The sequence below is a fragment of the Dermacentor albipictus genome, chromosome 5, assembly GCF_038994185.2.
Source record: "Dermacentor albipictus isolate Rhodes 1998 colony chromosome 5, USDA_Dalb.pri_finalv2, whole genome shotgun sequence".
In the NCBI taxonomy this organism is placed as follows: domain Eukaryota; kingdom Metazoa; phylum Arthropoda; class Arachnida; order Ixodida; family Ixodidae; genus Dermacentor; species Dermacentor albipictus.
Window position 1 is genome coordinate 14,347,166 of NC_091825.1, and position 14,538 is coordinate 14,361,703.

Sequence of the window (14,538 nt, forward strand, 5' to 3'; positions counted from 1 at the left end):
AAAAAATCGACCGCGCGCCGCTGCTAACAAAGCCGACCTAGTAGCATCACCTCGGGATTCGTTCGTTAGTTCCAACATTTCCCGGTAGAGGCGTCGTAATAAGCGCAATTTTATCTGACAAACTTTCTCTTGCAATTACCGAAGCATTTTCTTTTACATAAAACAGGGCAAAATTATCATTGCTAGTTAGATATTGTACTCTTTCTTAGTAAGTTTATTGTTTCTTCGCCATTATGAACGCAAATAGCGTTCAGCATCATCGATCTTTCACGTGACCTCTGGCCTGGATTTAAAATTTTTACCGGTATTTCCGAGTGCACGGCGGCACGGATTCATTCGTTCGTACACTCAAGACTGGTTGCTTCTTTGTTTCTAAAACTAGTTTCTTGCGCTTCTATGTAACTTGGGGTGAAGTTACGTGTTTGCAAGCGGACATGTAAGCCCGGCAGTTGGGTTTCGGTCGTGAGCCATTCGGAACAGGTCTGCATCGAAACGGGAGCTGGATTTTGCTGCGGCTGACAACGGCAATAACGGTGAGTCGTTTAACACCGCTGCTTCAATCGTTATATAATATCTGTCTCATTACCTTCCAGGCGGGCACAAGTTAACGAACTAGATCCTGCATTACATATGGGCAGTGAGGATCTCAGTTGCTGTTTCCTAAATAAACCTTTACTTGCGAGGCTGTCGTTTGGTTTACACACACAACCAGGAAAGAAAGAGCGATATCGGAACGCGCGTCTCATTTTTCATGTTATTGTAGCCGTGGTTGTAGGTGACTGAGTAGCCTTATCACTATACAGATTAAACTTTTTTTCGAGTCGGCCGGCAACGTCTTTCGTCCACAAAACCGAATAATCCTTTGGTAAAATGAAGTGAAAGTACAGAATTTAATGTATTAAACAGTTGCAAGCATGATACCCATATTTCGTACTTGTTGGTTCCAAATGTTCTTGCTGTTCAGATTGGTTTACCGTAGGGCATTTATTTTTGCAGTAGTGAAGCGGTGCATCACGTTCGTGGAGAAAAATAATGCATCAGTTCTAATAGCTTCATGACTTTCATGCATTTGCTTGAGTAACTAGCAGTGTGATCACTTCTAGAGCATAAATGAACCCACAAATGTTCTCATTTGTGATCTTAATAGTACTTGCGCTGTTGACATGCATTGTAGTTAGGCAGACATCAATTTTATGGGCAATAGCAATATTTATTTAACATGCTGCTTAAGCACCCTAGAATAGACAGTGTACATTTGCATGTGTTCTGTAGTCGCAAATCATTACAACATATATGTCACACCTTTTTGCATTTCATATTGCAAAACTTTGCTTTTTCAATTTCTGATTCAGTCAAAATTTCTGTTCCAGACATGCAGTAATGAGGACGGCACCAGTATAAAGCAACACACTCCACGCACTAAACAGAAGCTGCTGCCTGCTACGACAAGGTCATTGTGTGGACATTGGCTACTACTACAAGGTAAACAACATATGGTTCAGAAATAAATATGTTTGATCTATGCTGTATTGGCTTGCCGTTTGCAGCAGATATGAATGTTTGTTCATATATATGGTTCAGTATAATTGGTTCGAACATATAAAACCCACATAAATTTGGCTAATCTGTGCTATATCTCACGTGTCACCGTTTTGCCCCAACAGAGTCTATGCCAAGCACATCTTGGTCATCACAGGAGCTCCTATCTGCACCAACAGGAAGGGGCTGGAGCCGAATTTGCAAGGCTTTTACACCAAGAACAAAGAAGCACATGCACAAGAATATGGATGAGATATCAAGTCTGCAAAGGACTGTGTTAAGACTGCAAAGAGCTTCAGCCACCATTCCACCAGCACGGACATTTGGCTGAGTCATCCAAGTAACTCAAAAAGGACTTTCTAGAAATTCTTCGTCTTCAGATGCACCTGCAACATCTGACCAAGCACGGACGACGCTGGCCGAAAGATTGAGTTTCATCAGTTCGTCCTTAATCAGCTTCCAAGCCATGTTAATTCCGTTTGTGTGAAGTGTAATTTTTCTTCTATAAATGCAAGCTTTCTCATTGCCCATTTTTGTTAGAGGTTATTCATCCTCATCCAAATATAAAGGTCAACCTTTATATTTGGATATTTCGCTGATACTTAATACCAGTCACTGTCTAGCAGCCTAACATATCTGTAGCAGTATCTTCTAGTGTATGTTGTCATGCGCAATTACTCTCCTGAAATAGCTGATGCAGCATCGGCATGCGTCTTGCATTAACCTATGCACATGTGCTATGCACCATTTTACTTTTCTTGGTGTTTTTAGCCTTCAATGCTTGCAGAGCAGAGTGGCTTCTCTCTTGAATGCAAGCTTTCTCATTTTCCATATTCCTAGTCTCGTTGATGATTGCTCCTCTTCCTTGATAGCCTGGGTCTTTGTGCAAGCTACAGTGAAGTGATTGATTGCAGAATCTGGTTTTGCTGCCACACTTGGTTGTGGTAACTGTGTTACAGATGTGGGGGCCTGGTCAGTTGCATTGGTAAGCAGTCCCTCGAGGTAAGCATTTGCTCCTGCAGTCCGCAAAGCGACATAGACTCCCAGTATACGCACACCGTAACTGGTGCGCCCCGTTCGTTCTGGCCTGCTGCAGCCATGGGCAAATTGTGCTTGTGGCCTACCTCGGCCATGATTTGCTCAAAACGGAGACCAGCATATGTGCTTACATGGTTCGAAGTGTATGAAGTTGATAGCCGTATGGGTGGAAAGGCCCGCAAGAATGGCTGCCGAAGGTGATGCCCACAAAAGCGACTTGTCCACATTGCGACAAAGTGGGACACAAAGTGTGAGCCACACATAGCGGCCCCCGAAAGAAAATAAATGTGCAGGTTGGAAAGGAGTTAACGCTAAAATGCCGGGTAGTCCATGTCGCTGTGTTGGTTGCGGCAGCAGATGCCTGCGTCACCTGATTGCTTCGCAATGGAAGTTGCTCATCTTCAACGGCAACTGTTGGTTCAAACAGGTGCAAGGCTCTGTCCAATCTGTTTGTACCGCAGGTTGTCGCTCGTTACCAGACCACCACATGTGACAAAGGCAAGCATTATGCCTGTAAGATGGTTCGTAGCCAATGTATAATGTATTGTCAACCTCAAGCGGTGACTGATTGCCATTTAATTTTGCTGTTATGTCACTTGGTTACGGTCGCAGTTTTATGTTTTTCGAATATTGCTGCCTGGTCGGTTGCACTGGGAAGCAGCCTCTCGAAGTAAGAATTTGATCCTGCAGTCTGCACAGCGACATAGACTCCCAATTTACGCACACCGTGATTCGTGCTCCCCGTTCACCCTTTCCTGCTGCAGCCATGGGCAAATTGTGCCTCTGGCCTTTCTCGGCCGCGATTAGGCATGAACGGAGACCAGCATAAGTGCTTACATGGTCGGACGTGTATGAAGTTGAGTGGAAAGGCCCGCAAAAGTGGCCGATGAAGGTGATGCCCACGAAAGCGACTTGTCCATATTGAGACAATGTGGGACACCAAGTGTGAGCCACACATTAGCGGCCTCCAAAAGAAAAGAAACATGCAGGCTGGAAAGGAGTCAATGCTAAAATGATGGGTAGTCCATGTCGCTGTGTAGGCTGCGGCAGCAGATGCCTGCGTCACCCGACTGCTTTGCACTGCAAGTTGCTCATCTTTAACAGCGACTGTCGCCGCAAACAGGTGGGACACTCTGTCCAATCTGTTTCTGCTGCTGGTTGTTGCTCGTTAGTAGACCACCACGTGCGACGAAGTCGGGCACTACGCCTGTAGGTAGGCAGCTCAATGTACCCTAAGAGACCCGTGTATGTGAATGCTCACTGTTGCCATATGGTTCGTCGCCAATGTATGATGTATTGTCTGAACCTCATGCGGTGACTGATTGCTGTTTAATTTTGCTGTTATGTCACTTGATTATGGTCGCAGTGTTATGTTTTTCGAATATTGCGGCCTGGTCGGTTGAACTGGGAAGCAGCCTCTCGAAGTAAGAATTTGATCCTGCAGTCTGCACAGCGACATAGACTCCCAATTTACGCACACCGTGATTCGTGCTCCCCATTCACCCTTTCCTGCTGCAGCCATGGGCAAATTGTGCCTCTGGCCTTTCTCGGCCGCGATTAGGCATGAACGGAGACCAGCATAAGTGCTTACATGGTCGGACCTGTATGAAGTTGGGTGGAAAGGCCCGCAAAAGTGGCTGATGAAGGTGATGCCCACGAAAGCGACTTGTCCATATTGAGACAATGTGGGACACCAAGTGTGAGCCACACATTAGCGGCCTCCAAAAGAAAGAAACATGCAGGCTGGAAAGGTGTCAATGCTAAAATTATGGGTAGTCCATGTCACTGTGTAGGCTGCGGCAGCAGATGCCTGCGTCACCCGACTGCTTTGCACTGCAAATTGCTCATCTTTAACAGCGACTGTCGCCGCAAACAGGTGGGACACTCTGTCCAATCTGTTTCTGCTGCTGGTTGTTGCTCGTTAGTAGACCACCACGTGCGACGAAGTCGGGCACTACGCCTGTAGGTAGGCAGCTCAATGTACCCTAAGAGACCCGTGTATGTGAATGCTCACTGTTGCCATATAGTTCGTCGCCAATGTATAACGTATTGTCTGAACCTCATGCGGTGACTGATTGCTGTTTAATTTTGCTGTTATGTCACTTGGTTATGGTCGCAGTGTTATGTATTTAGAATATTGCGGCCTGGTCGGTTGCACTGGGAAGCAGTCTCTCGAAGTAAGCATTCGCTCCTGCAGCCTGCACAGCGACATAGACTCCAAATTTTCATGCACCGTGATTCGTGCTCCCCGTTCGCGCTTTCCTGCTGCAGCAATGGGCATATTGTGCCTCTGGCCTTTCTCGGCCGCGATTAGGCATGAACGGAGACCAGCATACGTGCTTACATAGTCCGATGCGTATGAAGTTGATAGCTACATGGGTGGAAAGGCCCGCAAAAGTAGCTGATGGAGGCGATGCCCACGAAAGCGACTTGTCCATAGCGAGACAATGTGAGACACCAAGTGTGAGCCACACATTAGCGGCCCCCGAAAGAAAAGAAACGTGCAGGTTGGAAAGGAGTGAACGGCTAAAATCTGGGGTAGCCCATGTCGCTGTGTAGGCTGCGGCAGCAGATGCCTGCGTCTCCCGATTGCTTCGCAATGCAATTTGGGCATTTTTAACGGCGACTGTCGCTGCAAATAAGTGGCACACTCTGTCCAATATGTTTCCGCTGCTGGTTCTTGCTCGTTAACCTGACCACCACGTGCGACGACGACGGTGAGCCGTTTACGAGCTCGCGTCAATGATTCCAGCGTATCTCGACATGCAAATTTTATTTCTGCTATTGCACGAGGATGTACACTGCTTGTCTTCTGCCAATAAAGTCGCGCGTTCTGTTCACTCACTTGTGGCTTGTTTGTATGGGCGTCAGTAGAGGCTCTTGGCAATTAGAACGCACCAGCTAAGCGGCAGCGAAGGCATTGAGGCATGCCGCATAGCCTGCAGGGCAAGCACGGCACGTACCAGCGTACGCGACCGGCAAAAAACGGCCATATTGAATTTTGCGCTAAAAAAAAAAAGTTTGCACTTCCGCTTCCGGATTGAGCAACGTCATCTGGCGTCCCCGAAAGTTAGTTCCATGCGCTGCCGCTGCTTATTTTCGAACCACTGCCAAAGGTACAGTTTCCCTTCTCTAAAGTTGTTCTTTATTCTATGGCTGTACCCGGTTTAGAGGCAAACCGGATGTGACGTGGGCCAGTGCCGTACTCCCTGCCCCCAGATAGGTACTTGTAAGCCTAGGGAAAGACGCTGCTAGGTGCTGCTGCTAAATCCCTGTGGTTTCTGCCGGCTCACGTAGGTTCGTTCGCGTGGTCTTGTTACGCCTCGCTGGATCGTGTTCACTCATGCCGTCCTTGCGCGGCGTCATTGTCGGCGAGTCAGGTTAAATTTAATAGGTCGCGCCTGCGCCTAATTGAGTCTATTAAAGACTGCACATTCAGTTTTGCTGGCTACAATTCAGTGTGGCTGGCGTGGGCTGTCTCCAGGATGCGCTTCGAGCGTGTCGATTTCGCCGTTCTTTATGTTGGCGGAAATGACCGTGAAAGCAACATGGATCTACAAGAAATATGCAACAACATCAAGGTAAGTCTACTGAAATCACAGAATTTGAAACAATAAGCGCTAATAGTTGTGTTTTCTTTTAAATTTTAGGCCTTGATTGTTCAGCGAGACGGCGCCCGTCGTGCTGGCTTTCAAGGTGCTCTCTCGCTGGCTAGAAGATGCTGATGCGGAACAGAAAATGCAAAAACGTCGCTTGCTCAACCGCAAATTGACGGCTACGCTGAAGCGCATGCCGTGTCTGCGGAATTTGAACCCCGAGGTATGGACCCCTTTTTTCCAGCGGCTTGCCGTTACATACCGTCAGGAACACGCTTGGCTTATTTCTGACTCGGTAAAAAAATGTTTCACTTTTCCTCGCTGCTGAAGAAATGCGGACCGTTTGTCGTAGTTGTCTCCATTACAGGGTGGCATTACTGCGGTGAACAAAGCAAGTGTTGCCGTACATACTGTGCGCACTTCACCCTTTGTTGGGCGGTCGGAAAATATTGGTCCCACTATTCAGGGCAACTTCGCTACTCTGTAGCGGTGAAGTGTAATTTCTACCATTGAACGTTCCTGTGTAGACATGTTTCTGAATCACGTTAAGCAAATTTTTTCGTCAATTTCTTTGTCAAACACGCGATAGAGCGGTTGCGCAGATTGTTTACTTCCCTTTCTACAATGTTTGGTTTATTCTGTCGCCGTCCTTCAAACCACCACAGCGGCAAATGGACTCTTTTGATCGAAATTCCGCGTTTTCATAATAGCTGAATTTTGGTGCGGTTAGGTGTCTAAATTTCTCGTGCCCACAGCTACCAAAACAGGTGATCAAATTATTAGCATCGCGAATAAATCGCATTCCTACATATGCAAGCTGCTACATATTTTTGATTGATTGAATAACTTCAATGAGCGGTTCTTAAAACGAAACCCTCTTTGCCTCTTCCTTGCTTAGTGGGTGGTGGCTGCTGCAGTCCTGCCAATATTGGTCACTGTGTATGGCACTGGATATGTGCTGCTTGGCATGTGTCCAAATGGCAACTTGGATTACCTGTTAAGTGCAGCTCAACATGTACCACTGGGTAGACGCGTAGAACAAGAGGCAAGAAATTAAGTATACAACAGGAAATTTAAGAAGTCAGCCACAGAGAAGTTGGAAAGTCAGCATCGAAAGCAACCTAGTATGGACAAAAATGAACTAAACGAGACCAGGTCATGCATTGTGTGCAGAGTTATAGAAGTGAACGAGTGGTTGCATTTTACTGAACATTACAAAGGCTTCACTTATAACCGATTTTCACATATGCATGGGATCTGCTAACTTTTCTGTGCAAAACTCTACCGGAAAGGATATATTGCATCCATCGGTGTTAATATATTTCCTAGCATATTTCTCTTTTTCAGCCAACATACACATCCCCGTTAAATCAAATAGATCACTGTAGATGGCTGCCACAAGCATATTACAAGAACTGTGAATTGGAAGCTGTTAGCTACCTGTAGCACGAAGTCATGCAAGGGTACATGTAGTCTTTGTGTGCACATTGACTTCATGTTTTACTCATTTGACTGGCTCCTATTGCACTCCGGCTGAATAGCAATAACACACAGGCCACTTTACGCTCGAGCTACTCGAAAGCCTGCGAAAGCTGCAGGTACATTCATAAAAGTTCATAAGTACATAGCATTAGTGAAAAAAATTAAAACCTTTTCTGGTACAGCCGTGCGTTGTCGGAAGTGTCTCAATGCATTGCAGTGATTAAACAGGCACATATTGGCTGTACCACTTGGATTTCAGCGTGCACGCGTTGGCTGGATAAAAAATTCTACCATATTTTAACTCCAAACATTTGCTCACGGGTGGAAAAGCGCTGTTTCTGTTGTAAATAGATGTGGCTTGCACACAAGGTATGCTGCATGAACAGAAGGTGCTGCAGCCACATAACCTGACCTTTGATCTTCATTATGCTCACAGATTGAAGGGATGGAACTAAGTGCGTGTCTTTTAAATGCTTGATTTCAGCCAGTTAAATTTGCCAACACGGGGGATTCAAACCACTGGTGTCCATCTGCTGTTGGGCTGGATTATCAATTTAGTGAGAATACTAACTACTGCGTTCATTGGTGCTGACAGATATCAAGCCAGTTGTAGCTCGGCATTTACTGTATTCCGTTTGTCACCAAAATGCTAGAGAACCACTCGAGATCCTTCGATGTCAGCATCCTCATAATCAGTGGGCACCTCATAAGAAAAATAGGTCAATTTTGGATGGTATCCTTGCAAGTGTGAGAAGGCTAGGCCACAGAAACTCTCGTTTCTGATTTGTGCACTATTCAGCCACGTTAAAATGCGAGGAGCCTAGACATCTAAAAGACGAGGAGCAAGCAAATTGAATGTAGCTACCAAGCAAAAAATGTGGAAGCGTAAGCTGTTGATTTTTTACTCTAAAGGCACGTTCACACTGAAGACGGAGCGGCTAAACCGGGCAAAGCTCTTGGCCAGGCGTATAAAAGCAGGCGTTAAACGAGGCAGCAAGCCCGATCGCTCGCGGACCACTTTTTTCCTGCCCGCCAGAGCTGTCCGCTTTGCTGCAGCCAATTGGAACACCAGACGACGCTGGCGTGTGCGCGATAAGGATGGACGACCGGTGCTACGAGACGGCGACAAGTGCACCACAAAAACGTAAGATACCCCGCCTCGGTGGTGCGGGCAGCCAGGCAAGCTGTCCAGTATACAGGGTGTTTCAGCTAACTTGTGCCGAGGCTTTAAAAGAGAAAGACCGAAAGAAACTAGGCCTGCAGTACTCAAATGCAATCAATTCAGTAAACTACCCTTTTGAGCAACTTTAGTACTTACGGCTCATTGAGAGACATCTGCTTTATTTTTTCAAGACAAAAGAAAGTGCACAAAATCGAAAAAAAGTACCATGCAACTATGCACTTTTTAGCAGTGATGAACAATGCGGCATGCAGACAGGATGTAAAAAATATGCAGTTCCGACACTGTGAAAATTATGTAAGCAGCTTTCTTTGCTGCTTCTGTTCATTGATGACATTTGGCAGTGATGTGTTAAATGTTACCTTGCATGCACCACTTGTGTTTGTAGTACACAGAGCTCACAGGCAGACGTGCGCTCCGATGCTCAAGGTGGTGTTGTGCACCATCCATATCCTGTGAGAGTAGTGGCACTGTCATTCCCTCACATGGTGCGTCGCATGGTGGGTGAGGTAGAGAAATCCGTTCATTGAATCCTTAGGAGAAATAGTTGCTGCCACGTCCTGTGCCCGACAGAGCAGTGTCTGCTGGCCACCCAGGCTTCTGTCACGCAGCATGGCCTCCCAGTGTTGCAGTGTAGGGACATTGAAGTTTTGATGCTGGACCACCACTTGCATACTGTCGTTTTGACGGCGTGGTGCTGTATTGCAGTTTTGCATCTGCACATCCTGTGTCAATTGTTGGCATGGACACACTTGCCATGTTTATTTTTTTAGAAATAGCATAAACATGCCATACCACACCTTGAACTATCATTATATTTTAGTTTGCCCACAACTGTCACCATGTCTAGTTGTAGTGTTTTTCTTTTAAAGAGACTCCATACGAAAGATGCTTTCTGATGGCATCTTTACCTTCCCGTGTGATCATTCAGCGAGCACAAAGTACTGCAGCTTCTGCAATGCTTTTTTCTATTCCTTCCAGGCACACTACTCTCAATGTATCATTAGCGCTGAAATAGAACACCACCTGTTGCTCAAAGCAGCTTCAATATAGATTCTAATCGGAATAGGCAGACTTGTGGCAGTATACAACTTTCTATAGCCATAAAAGGCAAGCTAGCATAGTGGGGCATCTCAATGCTCGTAAAAGCATTCAACTGCATGTATCTCCAAATAACTAAGCTTAAGCAGACACTGTCAAAATCTGTGCTTGTCACGGTGAGTTGGTGCGGGAACTTGAAGGTGTCGCTTTTCCTTCATTTTTGTGTCTCTTATGTTTTTGCTAAGGCTCTTGCCACAGCAAAGTTGCTCTTGTGGTATTTTAGAAGGGTAATTTACTAATCACCTAGGCGATGTCATTTCCTACATTTGGTTGCACCGTGTGCATCAGTGCAATAAAATGGGTCAAACGGCTTAATACGAGATGTTGCCAGGCCTTTTTGGCACGACACTTGTGGATAACATTTTGGTGTGACTTGGGCGAGACCGAAAGAGAGAAATTTACACATACGAGCACAAAGGCCAGGCACTGTTCCCTTGTGGCCTGCACAACCACTAGAATAGCAGCTAGTCTTATCAATTCATACTGAGTATCACAAAGTGGAACATTGCAAGAACTGTAGCTTGGTTGAGACAAGGTACTTACAGCTGCAGCTGAAACATGTGGTGTGATCATGTACAAGGTTACAATACTCTTCACCCTTTTTGTATTTAAGACTTTTTAAACTTTGCCCACAATTTGATTACAGCTTTCCAGAGTTCCTTGGAAAATCCTCCCATGCACCTGCCATGTACATTGCCCCCGCCCCCTCCTCGATGTGGCATGCAAGATGGCAGCAGCAGCTGTGGAACAGTTGAAGAGGGGAAGAAAGGTCCACATTATAATAGGTTGTATGTAAATAAAACTGATCGAACACAACTGATTCGGCTTTCACTTTTGTCAAGACAATTGTCAGCAAACAAACGGAGTAATTTCAGTAGGGCGATACTTATAGTGCATAGAAATTCTTGGAAGCCTCGACAGCTTTCTTGCTGTTAACAGGCTGTGTTGGTGAGGTGGTTTAGGCAGGGAATGCCAATTCATGAGGGATGGTCATGGCCACCATGTTCAATGTATGTGCAGCATCAATCAGTTCTCTAGACCGAGTGCACTAATATCATGGCAGGCCAGCACTTCGTCGCATGATATATTTTCAAACCTCGCATGCTTTCTTTGGGGCTCTGAGAAAATTAATGAAGCATGAAACTAAAATCAGCATGTTGCAGTTTTCAATACAACCATCACTGCATTTGTCCATTCTTGAAACAAATTTTATTGTACCAAATGCATACAGAATTGTGGAATATCCGAAGTACATTTTGCTTGTTTTGGTCAAGCAGCTGGCAGAACAAAACCACAAAGTTCCAAAGCAGGAAGGTAACACTTCTATTGAAGTACACAACGAGTGCAAAACTTGCCACCAATTAAAGAAAGAAGGGAGCTGCTACACACCATTTCTTGGTTCTTTGACCATTCATTTTTTCTTTTGTGGCTGATGTTTAAAAATCCTTGCTATAGCAAATGCAAAGACATCAAAAATCAACGCACGACAGATATTGGTACTATGGTGTAAAGTAATGAAGATATAATTTTGCATGCACATTATTTCGTCTGAAATAGAGGGATATAGCACAAACGTTGCTCTTCAATCCCAATAAAATATAAGGAACTCGTGAGCTACGGATGATTGTTGAGGGCCTCGGATTCTGTAATGTGCAGCTATACTTAAGTACACAAGCATTTTTGGAATCTGCCTCTACCTGGGTGCAGCTTTGTGACCTGGAATGAAAAGCCACAGCCATCGAGATCGAGCTGCTGCAGTGGCGACATCACAGTAAAAGGTAATAGCGAAAAATTAAAACAATAATATGGCCATGCAACTTGCAACAAATCAGATAGGTCACCTGAAGCTTCTATTTCCAATTTTTCTGGTGTTGCATAGAAGGGCAAAAATCTTGAAAAGTGATAGTGTACGACTTTCATGCATAAACAATTGTGCATATCTACTTTTTTTTAACCATGCAGATATTTAGCAAAAAGTTTTGAGCACGGAGAGCCCGGCGTTTTTGCAAAGGAGTTTCTAGGTGAGGTGGACACACTATGCTGCTAATAATGCGAGTTTCAGAAAATTAATTTTGAAAAATTCAGTCGCTTCTTTATTAGTAACTTGGCGGCAGCCTTCTAAATGGCATATTTGGAGGCAGTCGCATGTGAACGCACACCCTTTCTTTTTCTAAATCTCGAAAATTGCACTTATTTTGAGATATTCATTATAATCAAAACTTGGTGCATCCTCCTCCACATCAGGCGGCAGTGCCCTGTCAAGAAGTGTGGGACAAAGCTTAAATGATAGCCTGACATGGCACACTGACGCACATGCTTGCCAGGCAAAGTGTGTCGTATCAGCAGCTACAATGACTGGCCAAGATGTTTCCATCTGATGAGATAGCGGGACCTTCTTTTCTGCACTCCCAGCACACTCAGTTCCAATATTACCTCGATTTACCAGTGAAATTCAATGATGAATATCTTGAATTAGGTGCAACTTTAAAGATTTGTAAGAAATGAGAGTGCATTAGAGGAATTCCTCTGCAAGAATGCCACATTTTCCGCGCTCATAACTTGAAAACAAGAAAATCTGTATGGTAATAAAAGACACCCTATACGTATACAGTGTGTATTGGCGCATTTCATGCAACCAATATTCAAGCACCTTCTGTCTACAAAGAATTCATAAAGCAAATTTATGCATTAATACTTGAATCAGTTACGAGCACTGGAAATGCAAACACTGTTACGAACCCTGGTCACATGCCAGGCATTGTGTTGCTGCTCTCTGCGTAGGGCCTATGAATAAAAACCACCTTCAACATCGCACAGTACGCTACTAATTGCTATGTATAGGAAGACTTACAGTTCTTCAAATGCAATTATGACCTAGACATTCTAAAGCTTTTCTAATAATGTACTTTTAGTGAACAAGTCCCCAAAACTTGGAACAACTCTGAAGCTATAATGCCATTATTATCTGAAAGATGCACTACACATTTTTTTAACGCAGTAAGGAAACATTCATAATCGACAATGCCACCATACACATGAGAGTCGTATAATATTGCACTGCGTGAAGCAAGGATAGCACAATCTCGCACAAAAGATTAGTCTCTCCCGCAGCCTTTGAGGCCCCCTTTATTATGTCTCGCTTATGATGCCGTAACATAGTACGAAACCATGATGACGTAACTTATGATCGTGAGTTACTCTTGAAAGAAAGCTTGTGCACACATGCATATTCCTGCATTGTAACTCTGGAGTGCACTTACAGTAAGGACACTGTGAAAAGAAGAAAAATAAGGCCAACAGCAAGAACCTGGCAGTGCAGTGCTATTTGCACCTTCTCGGCTGTTGTCGGTTTAAGTCACCTTTTCTGCAGCAGAGTCGTGTTATGCGGCGAAGCATATTTATCATCATGCAGTGAAGCATATCTGAAGTTAAAGGAGACACTGTCACGGGGCCCCTGCGGGTGCTTATGGTTATTCGACACTAGCTTAAGTACCTATACTGTGACCTCTTCATGCATTTGGACAACACCAATCGCCATGTGAAAACCTCTGTGTTCACTGCTAATCTCGCCAAGAGCCTAAATTGTTCGAAACTACAAATTTCACCAAGTGGCAAACTTGGCAATGCTTCTGGAACCTCATTCTAAAGTACTTTAATACTACCAGGATGCTTCAATGTCAAACTGGATTAACAACCTGGGATGAAATTGCGCCAGCTTCTAACTTTCTGAATGTTTGCTTCACCTCCTACATCAGTGAGTAGGCAGTGTTCAATTGGCGCTCCCGCTTCACCAAGCAGACGACCGCTGACGAAAGCACAGTGAAGGCGAATAGTGAGAGCGCAAGCAAACATTCAGAATGCGAGATCTCGCCCTTGGATTTAGAGAAAGGAAGGGTAATTTCATCACCAAGGAACCGAAGTATGCATTCAACAACAAAAGCTTCTGAACGGGCCACTTCCACATCAGCACTGTGGAAAGACTCTGATGAGCTTATCAACCAGCAGAAATTTTCACTCGTGGCAGAAATTTTCACTACCACAATCGCAGGTTCAAAGATATTTGCATGATGACATTTTGGTCCAAAAAGAAGATCCGTTTGAGCGATGGTGTAAGCGTGGTGCCCACTGTTGGCTCGGCTTGCGAAGAGCGACCTGCTGATACCAGACACTTAAGCAGCTCTTTTTGATGTCTGAATCGATGGTGACATGCACTAGGTGTCATTGCTCTTCGAACATGTTGAGCTGTTGTCCTTGCTTCATGAAACATTAAGTAACTACAATTATGACATTGTCAAACAAAAGTGTTGTATTAGAGAATTTTGTTAACCACGAAACATAATATCCCTGTACATTATTTGCTATGCAGTCTATGTAGTATAACTATTTTGCACCTCTGGTTGGTGAAAAGAAATGTATTTTTGCAATACCAATAGTATTCATATTCGAAAAATATTCGCTTTGCACTTAGGTTTCATTATTCGAATTAGCTTTGAAATTAAAAAATTGATATTTCCACACCCATAGTTTTTACTCAAATACCTGGAGCATAAGTCATTTGAGGACGTAACTTCAGGAATAGCAACAGTATGCCACCAAAGAGTC

At 44.6% G+C, this 14,538-nt stretch overlaps 1 long non-coding RNA gene across 2 annotated transcripts; it reads left to right on the forward strand.

Moving 5' to 3' along the window:
- Positions 1-1,369: 1,369 nt before the first annotated feature.
- LOC139059850 (uncharacterized) lies at positions 1,370-10,754 on the forward strand. 2 transcript variants are annotated; one of them, XR_011514403.1, is made up of 4 exons: positions 1,370-1,482; positions 1,665-6,158; positions 6,228-6,396; positions 10,583-10,754. It is a non-coding gene; the product is annotated as an uncharacterized lncRNA (long non-coding RNA). The 2 variants fall into 2 exon arrangements; XR_011514404.1 differs by lacking the exon at positions 10,583-10,754 and adding an exon at positions 8,568-8,700.
- Positions 10,755-14,538: the final 3,784 nt, after the last annotated feature.